Source organism: Papio anubis, chromosome X, assembly GCF_008728515.1.
Source record: "Papio anubis isolate 15944 chromosome X, Panubis1.0, whole genome shotgun sequence".
Taxonomy (NCBI): Eukaryota; Metazoa; Chordata; class Mammalia; order Primates; family Cercopithecidae; genus Papio; species Papio anubis.
In genome coordinates this window covers 97,689,254-97,713,628 of record NC_044996.1, presented here as the reverse complement: position 1 = coordinate 97,713,628, position 24,375 = coordinate 97,689,254, and the positions used below count along the sequence as shown (strand labels likewise).

Here is a 24,375-nt window from a genome sequence, read left to right as displayed (position 1 = left end):
GCCCAGGAGTTCAAGGCTGCAGTGAGCTATGATCACACCACTGCACTCCAGCCTGGATGACAGAGTGAGACTCCGTCTCTAAAAACAGTAATAATAATAGATAGTAAAATAGTAATAATATGAAATTATTCAAAATAATTGAAAATGATAAGAGGAGCAATTTTCTTGTTATATATGATATTGCAATGATCAATCATCTACAAAATGTAATGCACGAGTCCATGAGGACACAAAGAGGGGAACAACAGACATTGGGGTCTACCTGACGGTGGAGGGTGGGAGGAGGGTGAGGATTGAAAAACTCCCTGTAGGATACTATATTCACTACCTGGGTGATGAAATCTTTTGTACTCCAAACCCCAGCAACTTCCAATTTACCCGTATAACAAACCTGCACATGGACCCCTGAACCTAAAACAAAGGTTGGAAGAAAAAAAAAAATAAGCCAAAACAAAATGTGGGAACTGTGCGCACATGGCTGTATTGTTTCTCTGTAACTATGCTCTTGAACTTGGGTGGTACAGCACCTCCGTCCAGGTGTTGAGCAAGCCCGAACTGGACACATTTAGAAAGGGGCAGGACAAGAGTGCTTCCCGAAGCTTCTCTTTTCGCAGCTTTTTGGCTGCACCTCACACGCGGCTCCGTGGTTCAGCATCTACTAGATGCTGAGGTATTTTGCAAGAGCTTTGATGAGAGACTGTGAATTTTGTGATTGGAGGGTGGATGTAGGGTCATCGAAGGGAATTTGGGAGTTGCTAATGGAGATTTTTGGAGTCACAATAGGAACTTGCTGTAAGTTGAGTTGAATGCTCCCAGTCAGATCCTCCAATGGGTAATTTATTTCCATTTTTCTTCTTTTCTCATATTAAGATGAGAAAAGAACTTTAGGATGGCTTAAAGTTCCATCTAAGACAACAAGTTGAGAATTATTGTTTTCATAATAGTTAAGTGTTTTCTAATTTCTTTTTACCAAGAGTTATTTAGATGTGTGTTTCCAATTAACAAAAGCTAAGCCTTTTATTGATTTCTGATGCACCTTATCTGTGTGCTGTGTGGTGCTTATTAATTGGAATGTGTTTAGAGTCCCTTTAAGACTAAGTCCAAGGCCCATTTTTATTAATATTGTATCTCTAGCTTGAAGATAGTATGAGTTCTCCAACTGATACTGTTTTGTTCAAGATGTGTATTGGTCCTGTGTGTGTTCTTGCTTCCTTAATTGCCAAGAGTAGTGACTTGCTTGCATGTGTGCATATATATGATGCACACAGAAATGTGTACATATGTATATATGTATTTTGAGATGGAATCTCGCTCTGTCGCCCAGGCTGGAGTGCGGTGGTGGGATCTCACCTGGAGTGCAGTGGCACGATGTTGGCTCACTGCAGCCTCTACCTTCCGGGCTCAAGCGATTCTCCTGCCTTGGCTTCCTGAGTAGCTAGGACCCCAGGCACGCGCCATCACACCCGGCTAATATTTAAAAAATTTTTTTTTCTAGAGATGAAGTCTCGCGATGTTGCCTCAGGCTGGTCTCAATCTCCTGGGTCGCAAACGTATATTTGTGTATTTGTGCATTTTATGTGGCGATATTGGGCACAAGTAGGAGTACTTTTCAGAATAAAGATTGTGAAATTTCGCTAGGTGAGTGGGTCAGGGCCCGTAGGGCCCTATGTGGCCTGTGCAAGTGGGGAGGAGGGGCAGGGCTTGGCGTCTTAACCTGTTTCAGCGGGCTGTGAGGTGAAGCTGCGTCCTCTCCGTCCCGGAATGCCAAGGGGCTTGCAGGGGGCGGAGCCTGGCAAGGGGCGGGGCTGGGTATGACCGGACGCCATGTGTGAGGTCCACAGGGCACGAAGGGTAAGGTGAGTCTGAGCGTCCCTCAACCCGTCCGCCCATCCATCCACCGTTTGATCCTCCCTCAATCCATCCGCCCATGCATCCACCATTTGATCACCCATTCACTCTTGCCCCAGGAGCGCAGAAGTGGGTAGGCGGAACCTGGGGAGACTAGCTGAGTAGTCCAGGCAGTGAGGCAGACTGAACTTGCCTGAGGGGCAGGGCCAAGTGTGTTTGGGCAGGCAGAGGTGGACTTGTCTGGGTCCATCGTGTTGGGTAAGCAGGGTAGCCTGTGTGTCTTGGAGGGAGGGGTGGATCAGGCTGAGCAGAGCAAATCTGAAGGGGTGGCACCCAGATTTTCTGGGCGGATAGGTAGGCCCTTATGCATGGAGGTGGGCAAGTTGGGGGCAGATGTGTCCAGGTGGACCAGCCAGGTGTGTCTGGATAAGGTGGGCAGGCAGGACCAGGTGGTATCAGTCATTCCTAGGCAGGCAGGGCCTAGTGCATCCAGCAGGTGTGGTTGTCCCAGGGTAGGTTGGCCTGAGGGTGAGGCCAGGAGTGTTGGGGCAGGGTTGTCTGTCCCTACCCACTTATGGCTGATCAACAGCCCTCTTTCCACGAGCATGGGAATACTACTAGTAATCTCTGGTCCCCAGTGAGTCTAGGATACAGGGTGGACAGGGAGTTGGGCTGATGCTGAGGGTCTGCCCCTCAGATCTTGCCTGTAACACCCCCAGAAACCTTGCTGTGGTCCCACTGGCCACTTGACAACTGCTTCAAACGCAGAAGTGCAGGCTAGCCGAGAAGCACCAGACAGCAGTGGTGCCACTGGCAGTAAGGGCGGCACCTGGGCAACAGCCACACCCCAGCTGTTGTCTGAAGAGGACCTGTCTTGGCACTGTGACCTGTACCAGGACACTTGCAGAGGGGATTTTTGGCAATCAAAGCCTGCCAAGTGTGAGGGAGAACCCTGGGGTAGAAGGATGGGGATAGTGAGGGCAGTGAGGTTCAGCAGTGAGGTGACAGGAGGCAGGGAGTATCCGAAGACCACTTTGAGAAACTAGTTGTGTGGAGTGTGTCAGTATTTCCTGATCTGCAGCCCTGGGTGAGTGACATCAAGAAGCTCCAGCTCATGGATCCCACAGGCAGAAGCAGGCAGTGAATGTGAAGCACAAGAAGAGTTTGAAGAAAAAGGTAGAGCAGAAGGTGACGAATTGAATGGGGAGCATGAAGGCAGGTTGGGGGTGGAATGCAGGGCAGGGGTGCAGGAGTTGGGGGTTAACATCGACCCTCCTGACCCTGCCATGACCACTCTTGTCCTGAAGAAGGAGAAGCAGCAGACGCAGAAAAGGAAGCACACGGCTGGGCACCGTGGCTCACGCCTGTAATCCCAGCACTTTGGGAGGCCGAGGCAGGCGGATCACAAGGTCAGGAGATCGAGACCATCCTGGCTAACACGGTGAAACCCCGTCTCTACTAAAAATACAAAAAATTAGCCGGGCGTGGTGGTGGGCGCCTGTAGTCCCAGCTACTCGGGAGGCTGAGACAGGAGAATGGCGTGAACCTGGGAGGCGGAGCTTGCAGTGAGCCGAGATCCCACCACTGCACTCCAGCCTGGGCAACAGAGTGAGACTCCGTCTCAAAAAAAAAAAAAAAAAAAAGAAAAGAAAAGGAAGTATACAGGCAAGTGGAAGCATCTGGAGCATGTCAAGGACCCAGGCTCACCACGGCAGTGCCTGGGACCCGGCTGTGTGTATCCCACTTGGCTGGGCTCCAAGTACTGTTCGGATGACTGTAGCATGAGGCTGGCAGGTGAGTGAGTGCACCTCGAGGTTAAGGGACAAAGGAGAAGTAAGGTGTGATCCATGCCATCTGTAATTCCACTCAGCCACCCACCCATCCACCGTCATAGTCACCCACTCACTGAACCGCCCATCCACATTACATCCACCAGGATGCTCATCCACCCTTATAGCCACTCACCCACCTGCTCATCCATCCTTATAGCCACTAACCCACCTGCCCATCCACCCTTATAGACACTCACCCTTATAGACACTCACCTACCTGCCCCTCCACCCATCCACCCACCCATCCACTGTTCAACCACCCATTCACTAACATGCCCTCATCCACCACTCGGTACCCTATAGAGTCACCATTCAGTAGCTCATCTTTCTCATTCCTCTGATGTCCCCATCTACCCATTTCATTTCTTGCTTTCTCTTCTTCCAGCTGCATCAATAACATCCTTCCCCAGTGCATCCAGCAGTGGCAAAGGAGCCCCTGCATTGCCAATGAGCATGGCAAGAAAATGCTCGAGCACATCCACCATGAGCAGCAGGACACCTATACTTGCCTGAAGGACACGGAGTGCCATTTCCATGAACTTGAGGCCATCATTCTGCATGGCAAACAGTAGGCTGTGTGCACGGATTACTAGGCGAGAGGGCATTGGTGAGGTAGAGCTTAAAGATACCTGGCCTCTTGTCCTGTCCCTCCCCATCCTGTACTGCTTCCCTGGCCCCTCCATTGTCCTGTGCAGAACAACAAAGGTGAAAAGGGCAGCAAAGACCTGCAGATCTTTTGTGTCTCCTGCGGGCAGCCCATCTCTAAGCGTGTTGCCTTGCACCACATGGAACGCTGCTTTGCCAAGGTTGGAACATTGACTGGGAGTCAGATGGGACAAGGGTGTTTTTGGTTGGGTGGGGTGGCACATGGGTAGGGTCCATGTGGTGGGGGCAGGTTTGGCGCCTGGATATTTGTTATACAAGGAATGCAACACACATCCATGGCTTCCCCTGTGTGTGCTCTTCCCCCACGCCCAGTATGAGAGCCAAGGTCAGGGCATTAACCAGTGGTGAGGGGGACACTGGCTGTGCAGACAGGAGCATAGGGTCTGCAGGGGACAATAGACCTGGTGTTTGGAGCTTTATTGTAGGAGGACACGCAGCATATGTCCACAGTTCCTCCCATTTGTGCTCTTTCCTTCCCAATATGAGTGCCAACTGTCCATTGGGTCCCTGTACCCTACTTGCATTGAAGGGTGAGTGTGGGGGCTAGTAAGGGTCGAAGGCATTATGTGGACAGGGTCAGAAGCAAGGTTGAGCAAGGTCAGGGGCAGGATGTGGGTGGGCTCAGAGGCAGAGGCGGGTGTAGTTAGAGGCATGGTATGGGCGGGGTCTGGGACTAGGTGCAGGTAGGGTTCTGGGGTGGGACCTCCCTCCTCCTGACTCTCAGCATCTCACTTTTCCATCCCCCTCCAGGACCACATGGTTCTTCTGTGATGCCTACAGTCTGAAGAGTAAGAGGTACTGTAAGCGCCTCAAGGTGCTGTGTTCTGAGCACTCTTGGGACCCCAAGGTGAGACCCTTCCTTACCTCATGACCTTCCATTCCTCCAATCCTCCCTGCCTGACTGCCCTCCGCATCTCCTCAGCAACCCCTGTGTGTCCCCCTTCCCTTCCTGACCACCCCACGTTCCATGCTCCTTGCTGCCTTTCACCCTCTCTTCTTCCTTTTCTCTCTAACTGGCTGTCTGTATTCATGCCCTCCTTGCCCGACCACCTTCCGGATGGTCCTGCCCCTCCTCACTGCAGAAGCACCCCCCAATTCTGATCCTCTTCTTGCTCGACCATCCTCCCTTCCTGCCCCACCGCCTGCCTGGCCAACCCGCTGTACCCTCCTCCTTGTGTGGCACCCTCAACTTCTCTTCCTCACTTTCTGACTTTCCTCCATTCTGATCATTTTCCCTGCCTCACTGACCCCTGATTCTATTTTCTGCCTGTCACCTACATCCTTTCTTCCTCCCTGTTTGACCGCTCCCCATTCTCTCCCTCCACCCTCCTCTCCTTCACCTCAGCCCTCACCTCCCCTCTGCATCAACAAACCCCACTCATCTACTTCTCCTTCTTGGACCACCCTCAACCCTTCCCTCCTCCTGCCGGACTGCTTTCCAGCCCTCCAGCTCTCCAGCTCTCCCTGGCCCACCTGCCCTCCAGCATCCCTCCTTCTGTTGGATCTCTTTCTGTGCTTCTGTTCTTACCTGCATCACCTGCATTCTTCCATCCCTGCTTAGTCAACCTCATTCCTCTATCCTCTATGCCTGATCACCCGCTATTTGTCCTCTCTTCTCTGAATTCCTCTCTTCCCCCTGCCTGATCACTCCCTATCCCTCTCCTCTCTGTCCTCCATCCCCCTGTTGTTTCCCTGTGCCTGATCATTCTCCAGGGCTACCCTCCTTCATAGCTCATCCTCCTTTATTCTTCACCATAGGTGCCAAAGGATGAGGTGGGCGGTTGTCCACTAGTGCATAATGTCTTTGAGTTCACGGGTAATTTCTGTTGCCTCCCCAAATGCCTGTGCAACTGCTACTACAGCTGGGAGAAGCTGAGGCGTGCCGAGGTGGACCTGGAGCGCATGCAGGCGGTAGGTGCCATGCCGAGGGGGCTGGGGGATGGGGTAGGATCCTGGACTCCCTCTCGAGCATTCAGGTCCCACAGTTGCACAAGCTGGAACAGCTGTTTGAGCAGGAGCAGAAGGTGCACACGTTTTTGATGAACCGGGTGAGGCTGCTGGCTCTGATGCTGCACAAGACGATCCAGCATGACCCATTCACCAGTGACTTGTGCTCCAGGGTGGACATCTAAGCCTTGCTGGACCTAGGTCCCATATACCACACTCTGTGTAAAGGTGACACCTCACAAATCCCTCCTCCCACACCTGCTGCTCCATCCACCTTTTTCTTAGGGCATCTTGGAGTTTCTGTCTGTGCTTCTCTGTCCACCACTTGGTCTCCTGTCTCTCTGTCTACCCTTCCTTGGTGGTGGTCGGGGGGATTGTCTAAAAATTCCCCATTCCCATCCACTCCTCCATCCCTGTGCCTTTCTTCCCTGAACCTGGGTGAGGCCAAGGGATCTGCCCTGCTGTTATATCCACTGTCTAAAGTTTTCTTCATCAACTTGGGAAGAACAAGGATTTTGATAGCTCATGATGTTCCCTAAACCTGTCTCTCTGGCTGCAAACCCAATTCCAAACCTCCAATAGTTGGTGGGTGACAGGCCCCACCTGTCATAGCCATCATGCCCCTACCCGCACCCATCTTGTCCCGTTCCTGACCTTCCCACGAGGTCCTTGCCCTGTCAGCCTTGTCCCATCTCAGTCCAACCCCAGTCTGTCCTGCCTTTCACTTCCGGGCCCCCTCTTCCCACCACCCTGCTCTGACTGTGCCCTGTCCTTTCCAGCCTGTCCTGTCACACCTATTTCACACCTGTAGGTTTGCCAGAAGGTGGCTTCTGCCACATCTGCCTTTGCCAGCCCCCATCCAGGCCTTCTGTGCCATTGGAGGTGCATCCAGTAGTGTTGCTTGTGGGTGCTGGTATGTCTCCAATGACAGACCTGAACGACATTTCCTAATTTTTTTCCTATGCTCACTGATACCTTATGATCTTTTTTTTTTGAGATGGAGTTTCTTGCCCTGTCACCCAGGCTGGAGTGCAGTGGCCCGATCTCAGCTCACTGCAACCTCTGCCTCCAGGGTTCAAGTGATTCTCCTGCCTCAGCCTCCTGAGTAGCTGGGATTACAGGTGCACACCACCATGCCCTGGCATTTTTTTGTATTTTTAGTGGAGATGGGGTTTTACTATGTTGGCCAGGCTGGTCTCGAACTCCTGACCTCAGTTGATCCGCCTGCCTTTGCCTCCCAAAGTGCTGGGATTACAGGCGTGAGCCACCACACCCAGCCCTTATGATTTTTTAAAATCTGTTTTTATAATTACTCTCCTCCCAGGAACCCATATAGTTCTAAATGTTTAAGTGTGTTGCTCTAGACTTTATACCTCATATTCCAGTACAACTACTTTACATTACTACTTGTCTGGTACAGTATCTCCTTTCTCATTACTAATATTGTGTTTCTTTCTTTTTTTTCAATTTGATCAGATTTCCCAGAGCAGCTTTTTATTTATTTATACTTCCTAGTTTTATATTTATTTTATCTATATAAAACTTCTATTTGTATTACTTGTCACTTCTTAACTCTTTGTTTTGTGTTTTTATTTTTAGGTTTTTTATTTAATTTTGCTGTTTTCTAATTTCCTAAGTCATGTTCCCAACTCGATTATTTTGGGGCTTCCAGTCTTTTTTTTTTTTTTTTTTAATAGTAAAGTATTTGAGACTATACACTTTCCTCTACATGTGGCTATGTTTCAAACACTCTGGTATGGAAGGTGAAACCACAGAATTGACTTCTCATTTTGATCGTAGGTATTGAAGAAAGCTTCTTAGGTTCTTACTGGTTAAGGTAGCTTAGTTGTCTTTTTTTATTTTTATGTAATTATGTTTTTTATTATCATCAGAGAATGTAGCCTGTAGAATATGAATTTGTGAATGTTATTCAATATTTTCTCTGTGGCCTGAGTACGTGACACAATTTTGTAAAACTTTCATGGATATAAGAGAAGAAACTATATTCTCTGTTAAATATTAGGACTTGGTGGGGACTTTTCAATCTAGTTGGATGATTTATTTTTTCTTTCTGTCTACTTCAGCTGTTATACTATAAAAAGGTAGAATAAATCTATTGTAACATTTTAAAACAAATTTCTCCTGTGGTTCTGTGTTTTTTGGGGGGAGATGAATCCTAAAGCATATATCTTAGACCATTTCACACAGTGACATTACGTATTTTTTTTTTTTTTCTTTTGAGATGGAGTCCCGCTGTGTCACTCAGGCTGGAGTGCAGTGACCCGATCTTGGCTCACTGCAACCTCTGCCTCCCAGGTTCAAGCAATTCTCCTGCCTCAGCCTCCTGAGTAGCTGGGATTACAGGCATGCGCCACCACGCCCGGCTAGTTTTTGTATTTTTAGTAGAGATGTGGTTTCTCCAAATTGACCAGGCTGGTCTTGAACTCCTGACCTCTAGTGATCTGCCCGCCTCGGCCTTCCAAAGTGCTGGGATTACAGGTGTGAGTCACTGTGCCTGGTCAATTTCTGTTCATTTTTGTCCCTCCTGTTTTCCTCATTAGTTTGGAAAGTTTTATTTTTATTAATTGTCCCATTATATACTTTTCCCATTTCCAACAGGCATGATTTATTTCCTTTACTATTTTATCCGAATATAACTGGACCTTATTTTATAGAAAAAGATGAATAGTATTGCTTTCTTATTTTTCTAGAAAAATTTAAGCTGTGTATTTAAAGACTATATTTTTCTTATAGGTTGAGTTAATCCTGCTTCAAGAAATCTCACCTAACATTTTTATTCAAACTCCCCAGTGACTTCATCTATTATAATTTAACTTTAACTGTATGAGTGTGTGCTCAGGGGTGTGTATTTTACCTCAACATTAATTGTGGACCATTGTTTTGCTCTCTTATTTTGAGATCTCTCTTATGATTTCATATTCATTTATTTAGAATATATCCCTGAGTGTTTTCTTTAAGCAGAATAAATTGGTGAAACACTATTCAAATTATTTCATGTCTGAAACTGTCATTCTTTTGCCCTGACGAAGGAATGGTTTCTTGGGATGGGGTACAGGATTGGAATTCTTATCTCTCCATGGCCTATGGTAGGGGTGTCCAATCTTTTGGCTTCCCTGGGTCACACTGGAAGAAGAAGAATTGTCTTGGGTCACACATAAAATATAATAATACTAACAATAGCTGATGAGCTAAAAAAAATAGCAAAAAAAAAATCTCAAAATACTTTAAGAAAGTTTACGAATTTGTGTTGGGCTGCATTCAAAGCTGTCCTGGGCTACATGTGGCCCATGGGCTGCAGGTTGGACAAGCTTGGGTTATGGGAAGTAACTTCTACGATAACCCTCAGTGATCCCTGCCTCCTGGAATTCATCACCTTCTCTCCATTTGAGTAACTTGCTTCTAACCAATACAATACCTTAACATTGAGAGGATACCACCTTTGCGGTTAGATTACAAGAGATCATAGCTTTTGTCTTGGTGACAGGCTCTTTCCCTTGTTGGTTTTGGCAAAGCAACATGCCATGTTGGGAAGGCCCATGTAGCAAGAGACTAAGGATAGCCTCCAACTATCAGAAACTGAGGCTTTCTGTACATTCCAACATCCCAAAAGGGATAGAATCCTGTGAACAACCACATAAGTGAGCTTGGAAGTAAGTCTTTCCCCAGTTCAGCCTTCAGATGAGGCCACAACTCCTGGCTGACACCTTGACTGTAGCCCTATGAGAGACTCTGAAACAGAGGACCCAGCTAAGCCATACCCAGATTCCTAACCTACAGAAACCATGAGAGTGTGTGTTTTTAAGGCCATCAAGTTTTTATAATGGTAATTTATAATACAGCAATAGATAACTAATACATGATCTGTAGATGTTAAATGACATCTGAATTCAATTTTTGTCAATGAGCTGTCTGCTGCTGGTCTTATTCCTCTCCCTTGCATAAAACTTGTTTCTGCATGGAAGTGTTTAAGAATTTCTCCTCGTCTTTGGACTGTAAGACTGTAACCTTTATCTGCAAAACAGAGAGAGACTTTTCAAAAGGCTGTAACCAAATTTGGTCATTGCAAGGGTTCCTGTGGTGATTAATTATTTTTAGCAGCTTTGCGGGGGAGGATCAGTGATTTAGTGATCACCTTTTACTATACATCAGAATCTTCTGTGGAGTTGAGATGGAAGAGAGGGGGGATGTGAAGGGTTCATTCCCATGGCCTAGGGGAGAGGGGGAGGCAGCTCCCTGCAGGGTGTCTTGGGGGAGATCCGGTGCCGGCAGCCACCAGCCTTAGCCAGGGAGACGCTATCCCCCACCCCAGCAGGGATCCTTCCCTCTCCATTGATTCTTTACAGATGTCAGCTGATTCTCACCAGCACTCCTTTCCCCCATCCTCTGGGGATGTGCCGATTTCTCCTCTATCCTGATTTAGGTACAGAAAAACCCTTTTTCCCTTAGAACTTAGAGACTGGCGGGGTAGTAGGGCCACCACAGTCTCCGGGGTCCTTCTGGCTCTCCCTCCTCCCTTCAAAGATTAATAAAATGGCCCCAGAAGGCAAGTGACTCGCCCAGGCCTCTCAGGTTGGCAGTGAGAGCACTAGACTGGAGCCAGGTCTCCTGACTGTGTCTTCCACCCTCGCCCACCAGAGCTGAGATCAATTTTCCCATTCAAAGTTCCCGCTGAGATTCTGTAAACCGAGGAGGACAATGAGCGAGCCAGGCCCCGGCTGACAGCTCCCTTCTTTCAGACCTGCCTGTGGATCCTGTTGGCTCTGGAAGGGTTCATCGTCTCAGGGGCTCGGGGCTCAGGGTCATGCAGTCAGTAAGCCCGAATATATTCTGAAACTCTGTTGTTTTAGTTTTGTTTCTTATATAATTATATTCCTAATATTAAGTTATGCATTATGAATAAATACAAAGAAGAAAATAAAAATGACCTCTAACTCTGACATCTCCTAAATATAAATTCTACCAACGATTTGATTTATTTGCTTCCATATATTTTTTTCTGGGTATGTGCTTTGGTGCTTATGTTTGCAAGAGATCAGTATATTCATATGTGCACTTTTAGTTTAAATGAAAACTGGAATCATGATGTTGGGTTACCTTGTTTTTTTACGTTGTATTTTAACTTAAATATTTTTCCATGGCAGCATATATTTTTCTAAACAATTTTAACAGCTGCAAATAGCGTATCTTTGAACATATCATAATTTATATAACCAATATGCTGTTAACAAATATTTATGAAAGTTGGTTTTGGTTTTAACTGTTATGAACATCACCGTGGTAAAATTCCTACATTTAAATCTTTGTGCGCATACATGATTATTTTCTACATATATAGTTTTAGAAATTGTACCCTTGGGTTAGGGTGTAAGGACAGGGGATAATAATAAATGGGCTGGGCGCTGTGGCTCACGCCTGTAATCTCAGCACTTTGGGAGGCAGAGGTGGGTGGATCAGTTGAGGTCAGGGGTTGCAGACCAGCCTGGTCAACATGGTGAAACCGTGTCTCTACTAAAAATACAAAAATTAGCTGGGCGTGGCAGCACACACCTATAATCCCAGCTACTTGAGAGGCTGACACTGGAGAATCTCTGGAACCCAGGAGGCAGAGGTTGCATTGAGCCCAGATCACGCCACTGCACTCCAGCCTGGGCGACACAGCAAGACTCTTGTCTCAATAAAAAAATAAAAATTAGCCAGGCATGGTGGCACGCGCCTATAATCCCAGCTACTTCGGAGGCTGAGACACTAGAATCACTGGCACCAGGGAGGCAGAGGTTGCAGCGAGCTGAGATCGTGCCACTGCACTCCAGCCTGGGCGACAGAACTGTGAGGAAAAGAAAGAGAGATCAGACTGTTACTGTGTCTATGTAGAAAGAAGTAGACATAAGAGACTCCATTTTGTTCTGTACTAAGACAAATTCTTCTGCTTTGAGATGCTGTTAATCTGTAACCCTACCCCGCAACCCTGTGCTTGCAGAGACATGTGCTGTGTTTACTCAAGGCTTAATGGATTTAGGGATATGCAGGATATGCTTCGTTAAGCAAGTGCTTGAAGGCAGTATGCTTGTTAAAAGTCATCACCGTTCTCTAATCTCAAGTACCCAGGGACACAATACACTGCAGAAGGCCGCAGGGACCTCTGCCTAGGAAAGCCAGGTATTGTCCAAGGTTTCTCCCCATGTGGTAGTCTGAGATATGGCCTTGTGAGAAGGGAAAGACCTGACCGTCCCCCAGCCTGACACCCGTAAAGGGTCTGTGCTGAGGAGGATTAGGAAAATAGGAACGCCTCTTTGCAGTTGAGATAAGAGGAAGGCATCTGTCTCCTGCTTGTCCCTGGGCAATGGAATGTCTCGGGGTAAAACCCGATTGTATGTTCTGTTTACTGAGATACAGGAAAACTGCCTTAGGGCTGGAGGTGAGACATGCTGGTGGCAGTACTGCTATTTAATGCACCAAAGATGTTTATGTATGTGCACATCACATTTTCTTAACCTTGTTTACGACACAGAGACATTTGTTCACATGTTTTCCTGCTGACCCTCTCCCCCCTATTACCCTATTGTCCTACCACAGCCCTCTCTCCCAGATGGTAAAAATAATGATCAATAAATACTTAGGGAACTTAGAGACCGGTGCCGGCACCGGTCCTCCCTATGCTGAGTGGCAGTCCCCTGGGCCCACTTTTCTTTCTCTATACTTTGTCTCTGTGTCTCTTTCTTTTCTCAAGTCTCTCGTTGCACCTGGCGAGAAACACCCACAGGTGTGGAGGGGCTGGCCCCCTTCACAGAACGAGACTCCGTCTCAAAAATAAATAAATAAAAATACAAAAATTAGCCAGGCATAGTGGCGCACACCTGTAATCCCAGCTACTCCAGAGGCTGAGGCATGAGAATCGCTGGAACCCAGGAGGTGGAGGTTGCAGTAAGCTGCGCCACTGCACTCCAGCCTGGGCGACAGAACGAAACTGTGTCTCAAATAATAATAATAATAATAATAATAATAATAATAATAATAATAAATGAATTGGGAGGGGACAATTGCATACTTAGTTCCAATGAGAAATCTGTCTTTCTCCAAGTGCCACATGATCAAATCAGTCACACATATGCAGCTTGTGATCACAAAGGCATGGAGTTCTCTGGCTCTCCATGGGGTGCAGCCTCTCGTCCAGCTGAAGTGTGGAGATTTCCAGGCTGCTTAATCTGAGCAATACAACCTTGACTTCACAGACCTATGTCCCTTCCCAAGAAAGTCAGGAAATAACCACGTTTCTCATGAGTCATCATTAATTCATGTATTTGTTTGTTGCACCTGTTGTAGTTGAGCAGCTTTTGTGGGCTTTTAAGAATCCCCGTAGTAAAATGTACAAGTATAGCTCCATAAAAATTAGATCAGAGAAAATATAGAAAGAATGGACGAAGTCAGGACCAGAATCGATTTGGGCTGTAGGCATTTGGGCCCTAGGGTTCTGTAGAGTAACTAAAATTAAGCTACAAGTTTCCTTCTGAGCTTCCTATCAGACATAGCTGGAAAGAAAATGCAATTATTTGTAGGATTTACCTTGGCCACAGGGAGAAAAATGACTACAAGGGTAAAGAAAAATTTTTCCAGGGTAAAGATTTCCTGATAATTGAATGTAAACCATCTCCCACCCCCTTTATTTTTGAGATGGGGTCCTGCTCTGTTGTCCAGGCTGGAGTATAGTGGCTCGATCTCAGCTCACTGCAAACTCCGCCTCCCGGGCTCAAGCAATTCTCCAGCCTCAGCCTCCTGAGTAGCTGGGATTACAGGCACGTGCCACCATGCCTGGCTAATTTTTGTATTATTTATTTATTTATTAGAGACAGAGTCTCGCTCTGTCAAACTCTGCCTCCTGGGCTCAAGGGATTCTCCAGCCTCAGCCTCCCAAGTAGCTGGGATTACAGGCATGCACCACCTCGCCAGCTAATTTTTTTTTTTTTTTGTAGAGACAGGGTTTCACTATGTTGGCCAGGCTGGTTTTGAACTTCTGACCTCAAGTGGTCCACTGGCCTTGGCCTCCCAAAGTGCTGGGATTACAGGCGTGAGCCACTGTGCTCAGCTCCAAAACCCCTTTTTGATCTCATTATGGATTATAGGTGAGGTGACCTTACACTTTATCATCCAAATTCAGAAACTTTGGAAAGTGAAAGGGGCATCATTAATAATTATGCTATAACAGCAGGTGTAAACTGGACAGGTGGTCAACCTAATGATAAATGTGCAATAGAGCTTGCCATGGCCATCTTCTGGAGCAGTGGTTTTTCCAGTGTGTTCCCTGGACCACCAGCAACAGCATCTGAGATATTGTTAGAGATGCAAATTCTTGGACCCTAAGCCAGACCTACTGAATATCTAACTTTGAGTGTGAGGCTCAGCAGCCTGTGTGCTGACAAGCCCTCTGGGTGATTCTGATACACGCTCAATGTTGAGAACCACTGATTTACAGCTGTCTTCCAATTAAGTCAAAGGCACAAGGCCAGTGCAGAACTCAGCCCACTGGGTTCTTCATGTGCACACCTCTCTAATGATCTTGTTTTATCTAGGTACAAACTATCCGACATTTTTATATTCCTCTGGGGCCTTTTGACACGTCTTACACCTTAAATAGTTCAAAATTAAAGGAATATTGGATCATAGAATATGTGTTTTCAGTCTGGACTTAAAACTGTGTGATGGCCCTGCTTGTGGTCGGTTCCTCAAAAAAAAAAAAAAAAAAAAAAAAAAAAGTCTCTATTTTTAACATGTTATCCTGAAGTACAAAATACAATGGTAACATGGAATTTATTCTTTCAAGATACAAAAGTTAGTTTATATTTCTTTCCTGTATATAGAATCCCTTAGTGGTGATCCATTAGTTTAAGTAAAAAATCCATGCTTTTCCCATGATTGTAGTCCAGCATTTGTCCTTAGTTTTTATTTATTATTAATTATTATTATTATTATTATTATTATTTTGCCTCACTCTGTCACCCAGGCTGGAGTGCAGTGGCACGATCTGGGCTCACTGCAACCTCCACCTCCCAGGTTTCTAACCTCCTGATTCTCATGCCTCAGCCTCCCGAGTAACTGGGATTATAGGTGTGTGCTACCACGCGAGGCTTATTTTTGTATTTTTGGTGGAGATGGGGTTTTGCCATGTTGGCCAGGCTGATCTCTATCTCCTGACCTCACGTGATCTGACCGCCTTGGCCTCCCAAAGTGCTGGGATTACAGGCCTGAGCCACCGCCCCCAGCCTGTCCTTAGATTTTTAAACTTATTTTGCTTCCCTAACATGAGACATAGACTTCTGTCCTTTTGCATAGAGCTATTTGCACTTCCATGATGTCAGATAACTGGTTTTTTGTTTTTTTTTTTACCTCCATGCTTTTGCACTTTGCCTCACATGTCTCACTTTCCATGTTAAGCTTCCCCAACACTGGCGGGCAAACCTACCTACTTCCCCATGGAGAATTTATCTTTCCCTCTTTTGTGCTCTCCATGCTTCCTACATGTATTTAAGCCTTGGAATTTTAAAAAAAATCATCCTAGTAAACTTCTTTTTTTTTTTTTTTTTTTGAGACAGAGTCTCACTCTGTCGCCCAGGCTGGAGTACAGTGGCATGATCTCAGCTCGCTGCAACCTCTGCCTCCCAGGTTCCAGCTATTCTCCAGCCTCAGCCTCCCAAGTAGTTGGGATTACAGGTGCCCGCCACCATGCCTGGCTAATTTTTGTATTTTTGTATTTTTAGTAGAGATGGGGTTTTGCCATGCTGGCCAGGCTGGTCTCGAACTCCTGGCCTCAAGTGATCCGCCTGCCTTGGCCTCCCAAAGAGCTGGGATTACAGGTGTGAGCCACCATTGACTTCCATTTAGGAAGTCAATCTCACATTTTCTGGGAGAGCTCGATGCCTTTGAAATGCCCTGAAGGTGTATTAGAGCCAATAGGGTATACAGACATATATAAGAGGGAATTTATTATGGGAATTTGCTCACACCATTATGGAAGCCAAGAAGTCCCCTCCATCTTCTTTGTGCAAGCTAGAGAACTAGAAAAGCTGAAGCTGATCATGTAATTCAGTTTGAGTCTGAAGGCCTGAGAACCAGGGGAGTTGATGGTATAACTACCAGTCCCAGGCCAAAGGCTTGAAAAATGGGGTAGGGGGTGAGGGGATGGTGTTGTTGTAAGCCCTGGTGTCTGAAGGCCCAAGAACCAATAGCCTCAAGGTCTGAGGGCAGGAAAAGATGGATGTTCGCAGCTCGAGCAGAGAGGGTGAATCTGCCCTTCCGCCATGTTTTTGTTCTATTCAGTCCCTCAGTGGATTAGATGATGCTTGCCCACATTGGTGAGGACAAATCTTTACACAGTCTGCTGATTCAAATGTTAATGTTTTCTGGAAACACCCTCACAGTCACACCTAGCAATAATATTTTACCAGCTATCTGGGCATCTTAGCCCAGTTGAGTTGATACAAAATTAACCGTCACAGAAGGTAACTCATCTTGAAAGTTCTAAACTCCCTTAACACACTTCTTCTCTAAAAGAAGGTTTATAACTTCAATTTTTCTCTATCTTGAATTGGAATGTCTACGACTGTTATTATATGTCTGTCCAACCACTGTATGTTCAGTGTTTTGGGGGAAGATAACCCGTCTCTTCTGTTTTCACAGGTCCACATACAGAAAGAGAAGAATTGTGCCTCAGAAGCTGTACTTAATGGATGACACCCAGGAGCCTCATCTGCACCTGGACCTAATATGGTGATAAAATTTTAGGCTTGGAGCTGATACTGTAATGAGGTGAGCCTTTTGGGACCTTGGAATAGGGCGAATGTATTTTGCACGTGAGAGGGATTTAAAGCATTGGTGGTAAGAGGGAAGACTCTGGTGGACACACAGGAAGGTGTTCCATAGTGAGTCACACAATCTTGTATAATTTCCTCTCCTTGGGTGCAGGTAGAATCTCTGTGACTTGTTTCTAGCAAATAGAATATGGCAAAGGTGATGGGATATCACTCCCTCAATCAGATTATATTACATTCAAAGATGATATAATGTAACTCCCATGATTTCATTACAGTATCTAACACTTTGCTTTAGTAGACTGGCACAAGAGATTCTCCTTACTGGCTTAATGAGGTAAGCATCTATATTGAGGAAACCCACATGGCAAGAAACTGCAGGCAGCCTCTAGAAACCATGGGTGGCCTCTTCGATTTGAAGGTAGCCTCCAGCTGACAACCAGTAAGAAGCCAGGGCCCTAAGTCATGTAGCTGCAAGAAAATAAAATCTGCCAATGATGTGAATGATCTTGGAAGTGGAGTCTTCCCAGTCAAGTTTCCAGATGAAAATATAGCCTGGCTGACACCTTGTGAGATCTTGAACAGAGGACTTAGTTAAGCTATGTGTGAACTTTTGACACATAGAAACTGTGAAATAATAAAAGTGTGTTGTCTTAAGCTACTAAGTTCGTGGGAATTTGTTATGCAGCAATGGAAAACTAATAGGATATCTCATGCTCTATTTCATTGTTTTACATTTACCTCAATGTCTATCATATAAAGCTCCATTTTGTATCTGGGCTTCTGATTATTTTGTGTACTGCATATGTGGACGATATGCATATTTTCATTTTTCATTCAGTTGCTTCTGTTCCATGAAATAGTTCTTAACTACTCTAGTGTACTTTTTCACTCTTTTGATTCCCTAGTCTGCAAATTCTTCAAACTAGAGAGTTTTAAACCATATGGTATTTGACGCTTTTGTCTTTCTTTTATTTTAAGTAAATCCTTGATAATAAGGGATTATATTTTACTTTTCATTACTCCAGCGCTAAGGACATAGAACCTATTTAGAATATTGAAGGTATTGAATATATGGAGGTAGTCAGAGGAGAATGTTTTGTTTTATTTTTAAAATGTCTGGTGAGAGAAACTCAAAGGAACATAAATTATAACTGAAAAGAGAAAACAATGGCTTTAAAGCCAAAATGATTAGGCTTTCTACAATAATCCCCTCCAATATAATGGAAATCTAGTAAAAACAATTGTTTAAAAACAAGTGGCAGAGTGTATTTGCTTTTGGAGTGCAAAAAAAAAAAAAAAAAAAAAAATGTTCCCTGAATTCAGATATGGAAGATTGAGAGTAATTTTCAGCACAGCGGACACTTAATTTATTCTTGAGCCCATATAAATTTTGTATTTGTGGAAATAGGCATGAAAATTAAGCTTTCTGGAGAAGAACATGAAGTTAAGATTGGAATTGAAAATCAACTGGATTTTAAAGGCAATTTCATGAGTAATTTGTGGAATGCAAAATCACCTACACAGTCATTTTAAAGACTGATGACTCTTGATCTCTTCATTTACGTATGTTACTGAGTCTGTAGGACAAGGGACTTACAGATGAGTTTTTCAACCTAAGAGTAAATTCTTTGCAATGGACATTGTGGCAATAATCTCAATGATGAAAGGTGCAACACAGGTTAAATGGAAAATTGAAAGTGGAACAAATACCAAATCAATTTTTAGGAATCCAATGCTTATGTTCTCTAGAATAATTAAAAATCATAACATGTAGGAGGAAAAATATAAAGGTGAAAGAAGAGAGGCTTTTACACAGGACAGAGCTAACATCTAGTATATTAGGCTCACCAAAAAAGGGAAAATAAACTGCATTTAATCAGATTATGCTCAATATCTAAAATTCATGGTGGAATATGAAAATGCCATAATTTACTCATTCTATAAATATTTTGTTGAAACTTACTATGTCACACATTCTATCAGAACGTCACTGTTTCCCATTTTGGGCAAGGATGATATATTAATTATGGTAATTCTAAGCTGCTATACCAAAGAGACTCCAAGATAAACACTTAAATAATGTAGAATTGTGTTGCTCTTTTATGTACTTCTTTTAATGAAACTTGCTTCTTGTGTTCTTTCAGGGACCCAAATTTCTTCCAAGATATTAGCCCTCCATTCTTTTTTCCCTTTATAGCATGTTTTTACTTATCGCATAAATTCACCATTTTCAAGTATACACTTCACTATGTGTGCAACTATCACCACTATCTAATTCCAGAAAATATCCATCATCTCAAAGGGAAACCCCAAACCTATTAGAAGTTAGTCTCAATTCTAATAGGTAAACATGCACACGTATGTTTATTGCAGCACTGTTCACAATAGCAAAGACTTGGAACCAACCCAGATGCCCATCAATGATAGACTGGATAAAGAAAATGTGGCACATATACACCATGGAATACTATGCAGCCATAAAAAAGGATGAGTTCATGTCCTTTGCAGGGACATGGATAAAGCTGGAAACCATCATTCTCAGCAAACTAACACAGGAACAGAAAACCAAACATCGCATGTTCTCACTCATAAGTGAGAATTGAACAATGAGAACACATGGACACAGGGAGGGGAACATCACACACTGGGGTCTATCGGGGGTTGGGGTGCTAGGGGAGGGATAGCATTAGGAGAAATACCTAATGTAGATGACGGGTTGATGGGTGCAGCAAACCAACATGGCACGGGTATACCTATATAACAAACCTGCACGTTCTGCACATGTATCCCAGAACATAAAGTATAATAAAGAAATATTAAAGAAATAAAAATTAAAAAAATATATATATACACTTAACTGATATTGAAATACCCTTGAATTCCTGAAATACAATGCTCTTTGCCATAGTGTATTTCTCTTTTTTGTTGTTGCAATTATTAATAACAGTGCTGGGTTTTTATTTAGAATATTCATTCATATGTATAAGTAAGATTGGTCAATAGTTTTTGTTTTTTTGTTTTGAGACGGAGTCTTGCTCTGTCGCCCAGGCTGGAGTGCAGTGGTGTGATCTTGGCTCACTGCAACTCCGCCTCCTGGGTTCAAGCTGGGATTACAGGCATGCACCACCACGCTGGGTAAATTTTTTTTTTTTTTTTTTGAAACGGAGTCTCACTCTGTCACCCAGGCTGGAGTGCAGTGGCGCGATCTCAGCTTACTGCAAGCTCCGCCTCCCGGGTTCATGCCATTCTCCTGCCTCAGCCTCCCGAGTAACTGGGACTACAGGCGCCTGCCACCATGCCCAGCTAGTTTTTTGTATTTTTAGTACAGACGGGGTTTTACCGTGTTAGCCAGGATGGTCTCGATCTCCTGACCTTGGGATCTGCCCTCCTCGGCCTCCCAAAGTGCTGGGGTTACAGGCATGAGCCACCGCGCCTGGCCTGGGTTAATTTTTGTATTTTTAGTAGAGATGGGATTTCGCCATGTTGTCCAGGCTGGTCTCGAACTTCTGACCTCCAGTGATCTACCCGCCTTGGCCTCCCAAAGTGCTGGGATTACAGGTGTGAGCTACTGTGCCTGGCCTATAGTTTTGTTTTGTCTTGTGTTTATCAGGTTTTCATATTATTTCTGCACTGGCTATATGAAATGAATTGGTGAGCTTTTTGTTTTTTTAATTTGGGATACTTTAAATAACTTTGGAATTATCCTTCTTGCAACCCTAGTGCTTTTTAAATTATGGATTTAAAAAATCACTTTACACTCTCTTCTTTGTAACTGGTCTATTAACATTCTAAATTTCTTCTTGGGTTAGTTTTGGTCATTTATGTTTTTCCAGAAAATTATCCATTTTCTCTAGATTTTCCAATGTGTTGCTATATCATTGCATGCAGCATTTCAAAAGTGAATCTTTCTACCTTCATCTTATTTTACTTCTTGGTAGCATTCTACAGAGTTGAAGATTGTACTTGTGAGTTTTGAGTTTCTTGATTTGTTGAATGGATGTGATGAATTTATATCTTTAGTGTGACCATGCAGAGAAATGTATGATGGATAGTAATGGAAAATTACAGGAAATCTGAAAATTTAATAAATTGCTTGTTGACCAAAAAAAAAAAAAGAAGTCTCAATTTTTCCCTGCCTCCACCCCTTGACAACCAGTAATCTACTTTCTGTCTCTATGGATTTGCCCTCTGGCCATTTCATAAACATGGAATCATGCACTATGTGGCCTTTTGTGTCTGGATTCTTTCACTTAACATAATGTTTTCAAGGGTCTTTTTTGTGGCTGAATAATATTCCATTTTATGAATATACCACATTTTGTTTGTCCATTCATCAGCTGATGGATAGCTTAGTTTTTCTAGTTTAATGCTAGGCATTTAAAAATTTTAGTTTTTAATTTATAAAGAAAAGAGATTTATTTTTGCCCATGTTTTCTGCAGGCTGTACAGGAAGCACGGTGCCGGCATCTGCTTCTGGTGAGGGCCTCCCTCACTGTTCCACTCATGGCAGAAAGTGAATGAAAGCAAGTCTGTGCAGAGATCACACAGTGGGAGAGAAAGTGAGAGAGAGGGGAGGAAGTGTCAGACTCTTTTAAACGACCAGCTCTGGTGGCAACTAACAGTGAGAACTCACTTATTGCTGCCAGGACAGCACCAAGCCATTCATGAGAGATCCATCCTCATGACCCAAACACCTCCCACTAGGCCCTACCTTTAACACTGGGGATCAAATTTCAACATGAGATTTGGATGAGTCAAATATCCAAACTATAGCATTCTGCCCCTCGCCCCACAAACCTCACGTTCTTCTCATGTTGCAAAATGTGATCATCCCTTCACAACAGTTCCCAAGAATCTTAACTCGTTCTACCATCAACTCAAAAGCTCAAAGTCCAAAATCTCATCTGAGACTTAAGGCAAGTTAATTACAGTTGTGAGCCTGTAAAACGAAAGGCCAGGTGCGGTGGCTTACGCCTGTAATCCCAGCACTTTGGGAGGTCAAGGCAGGAGGATCACTTGAGGTCGGAAGTTCGAGACCAGCCTGGCCAACATGGTGAAACCCCGTTCTACTAAAAATACAAAAATTAGCCGGGCCGGGTGGTGCACGCCTGTAATCCCAGCTACTCGAGAGGCTGAGGCAGGAGAATCGCTTGAACCCACGAGGCAGAGGTTGCAGTGAGCCAAGATTGGGCCACTGTACTCCAGCCTGGGTGACAGAGCAAGGCTCCATCTCAAAAAAAGTAATAATAATAAAATAAACATAAAAAACAAGTTATTTACTTCCAATATACAATGCTGGTACAGGCATTGGGTAAACATTCCCATTCCAAAAGGGAGAAATGGGTAACAGGCTCCATGTAAGTTCAAAACCCAGCAAAGCAAGCACTAAGTCTTTCTTTAAAAAGTCTTTACAAAATTAGAGACAGGGTTTTTCTCTGTTACCCAGGCTGGTGTGCAGTGGATTAACTGCTGCTGAGTGCAACCTCGAACTCCTGGGCTAGAGTGATCCTCCTGCGTCAGCTTACCAAAATGCTGGGATTACAGGCATGAGCCACCATGCCCAGAGAACATTAAATAACAGTACCTGGTAGATTATAAGTCCCGGATAAATACACGGCAAATAGTAATTGCCACATAAATATTTATAATAAAAATGATCACCATGATCATCATCATTGTCAATGACTCATATTTCCCTGTGTTCCAATTGGGTGAACAATATATGCTTTCTCCTCCATCGTCTAACTATTCTTTCAGTTATAATTACTCTCTCTTTTACATTTCAGAAGGGGAATTTGGGCTTGAAGTCGCACAGCAGTAAATTCTGAAAAAACTTGACTTCACAGTGAGATGCTTCCTGTTGGAAAAATTATGATGACCAGATGGAGAAATATCAAGAACATCCAAACAAACCTTGAAGTCATATTTCTTCCATCAAAAAGAAAACATTAAAACAAGAGAGATTATGATTATTACAATGTTGTAAAAGTACTTCAAGTGGTTCCAAACATCGTCCTTTGACAAAGGAGACCCTATTAATTTGATTCACTTGTAAAGAATTGGAAACAAAATGTAGACTCACATAGTGATAATAGAAGCAGTACCACAAATAACCTTGACAAGATTAACTATTGACTGTTTTCATGCATAGTTCATTCTGTAATAAACATGAAAATATTTGTGCAGGAGAGAAATTTTAAAATGCAATCCATGGAAACGCAATCCATGTAGAGTGTGTATTCACAAAACGCATAGAGTGCTCTACGGTGCTACAAAGCACTCTGTGAGTGTGGTGAATACAAAGGCTCCATCCAGAAGGCAACACTCAAGGTCCAACAGGGAATTCACACTGGACAGAAACCTGACAAGTGCAGTGGCTGTAGAAAAGCCTTCACTGGGATTTCACATTTCAGGAAACACCCGACGATTTATACTGAAGAGAGACAAATGTGAATACGATAGTCAAGTGCAGTGGTGTGCGCCTATAATCCTAGCTACTTGGGAAGCTGAGGCAGGAGGATCGCTTGAGTCAGGAGTTCAAGACTACAGTGTGCCATGATATGATCACGCCTGTGAACAGCCACTGCGCTCCAGCCTGGGCCACATAGTGAGACCCCATATCCTAAAAAAAGAATATTGTGAATGTGGTACAACATTCAATCAGAAATCAATACTAAAATGCATCAAAAAACTCACAAGGAGAGAAACTTTATGTATGTAATGAATGTGGCAAGGCCTTCAACTGGAAGTCAAACTTCGTTTTACCCATCAGGATGATTCATGCTGGAGAGAATCTTAGGATGCAATCTTGTGGGAAATTCTTAACTTCCAAGCCACAACTCTTATGGCAGTCAGCAAGTTCACATTGAAGCCAAACTATATTTATGAACCGAATGTAGAAGTGCTTTCACCAAAAAAATTAAGCCTTCTCACACACCAGAAGACTCATACTGGAGAGAAACTCTGTACTGACTGTGAGAGGACCTTTAGACAGAGGCCAGAGTTGATTATATATCAGAAAATTCATTCTGCAGAAAAGCCTTATTAATGTAGCGTCTGTAGGAAATCTTTTGCTAGGAAATCATGCCTCCAACTGCGTCAGCAAATTCATACAGAAGAGAAACCCTATATATGTTCTGAATGTGGGAAGGCCTTCACCAACAGTTCCACAATGGAGAAATGCTACAAAACTTGCATTTAAGATAAACCCTACAAGTGTAGTGACTGTGCTAAGGCTCCATTGAGAAATCTGTTCTCAT

The 24,375-nt window shown here is 44.2% G+C and overlaps 1 protein-coding gene across 1 annotated transcript in view; it reads right to left on the bottom strand.

Annotated features, from left to right (window-relative positions):
* ZNF41 (zinc finger protein 41) overlaps window positions 1–24,375 on the bottom strand; it is a 349,729-nt gene that overhangs the window by 285,985 nt on the left and 39,369 nt on the right.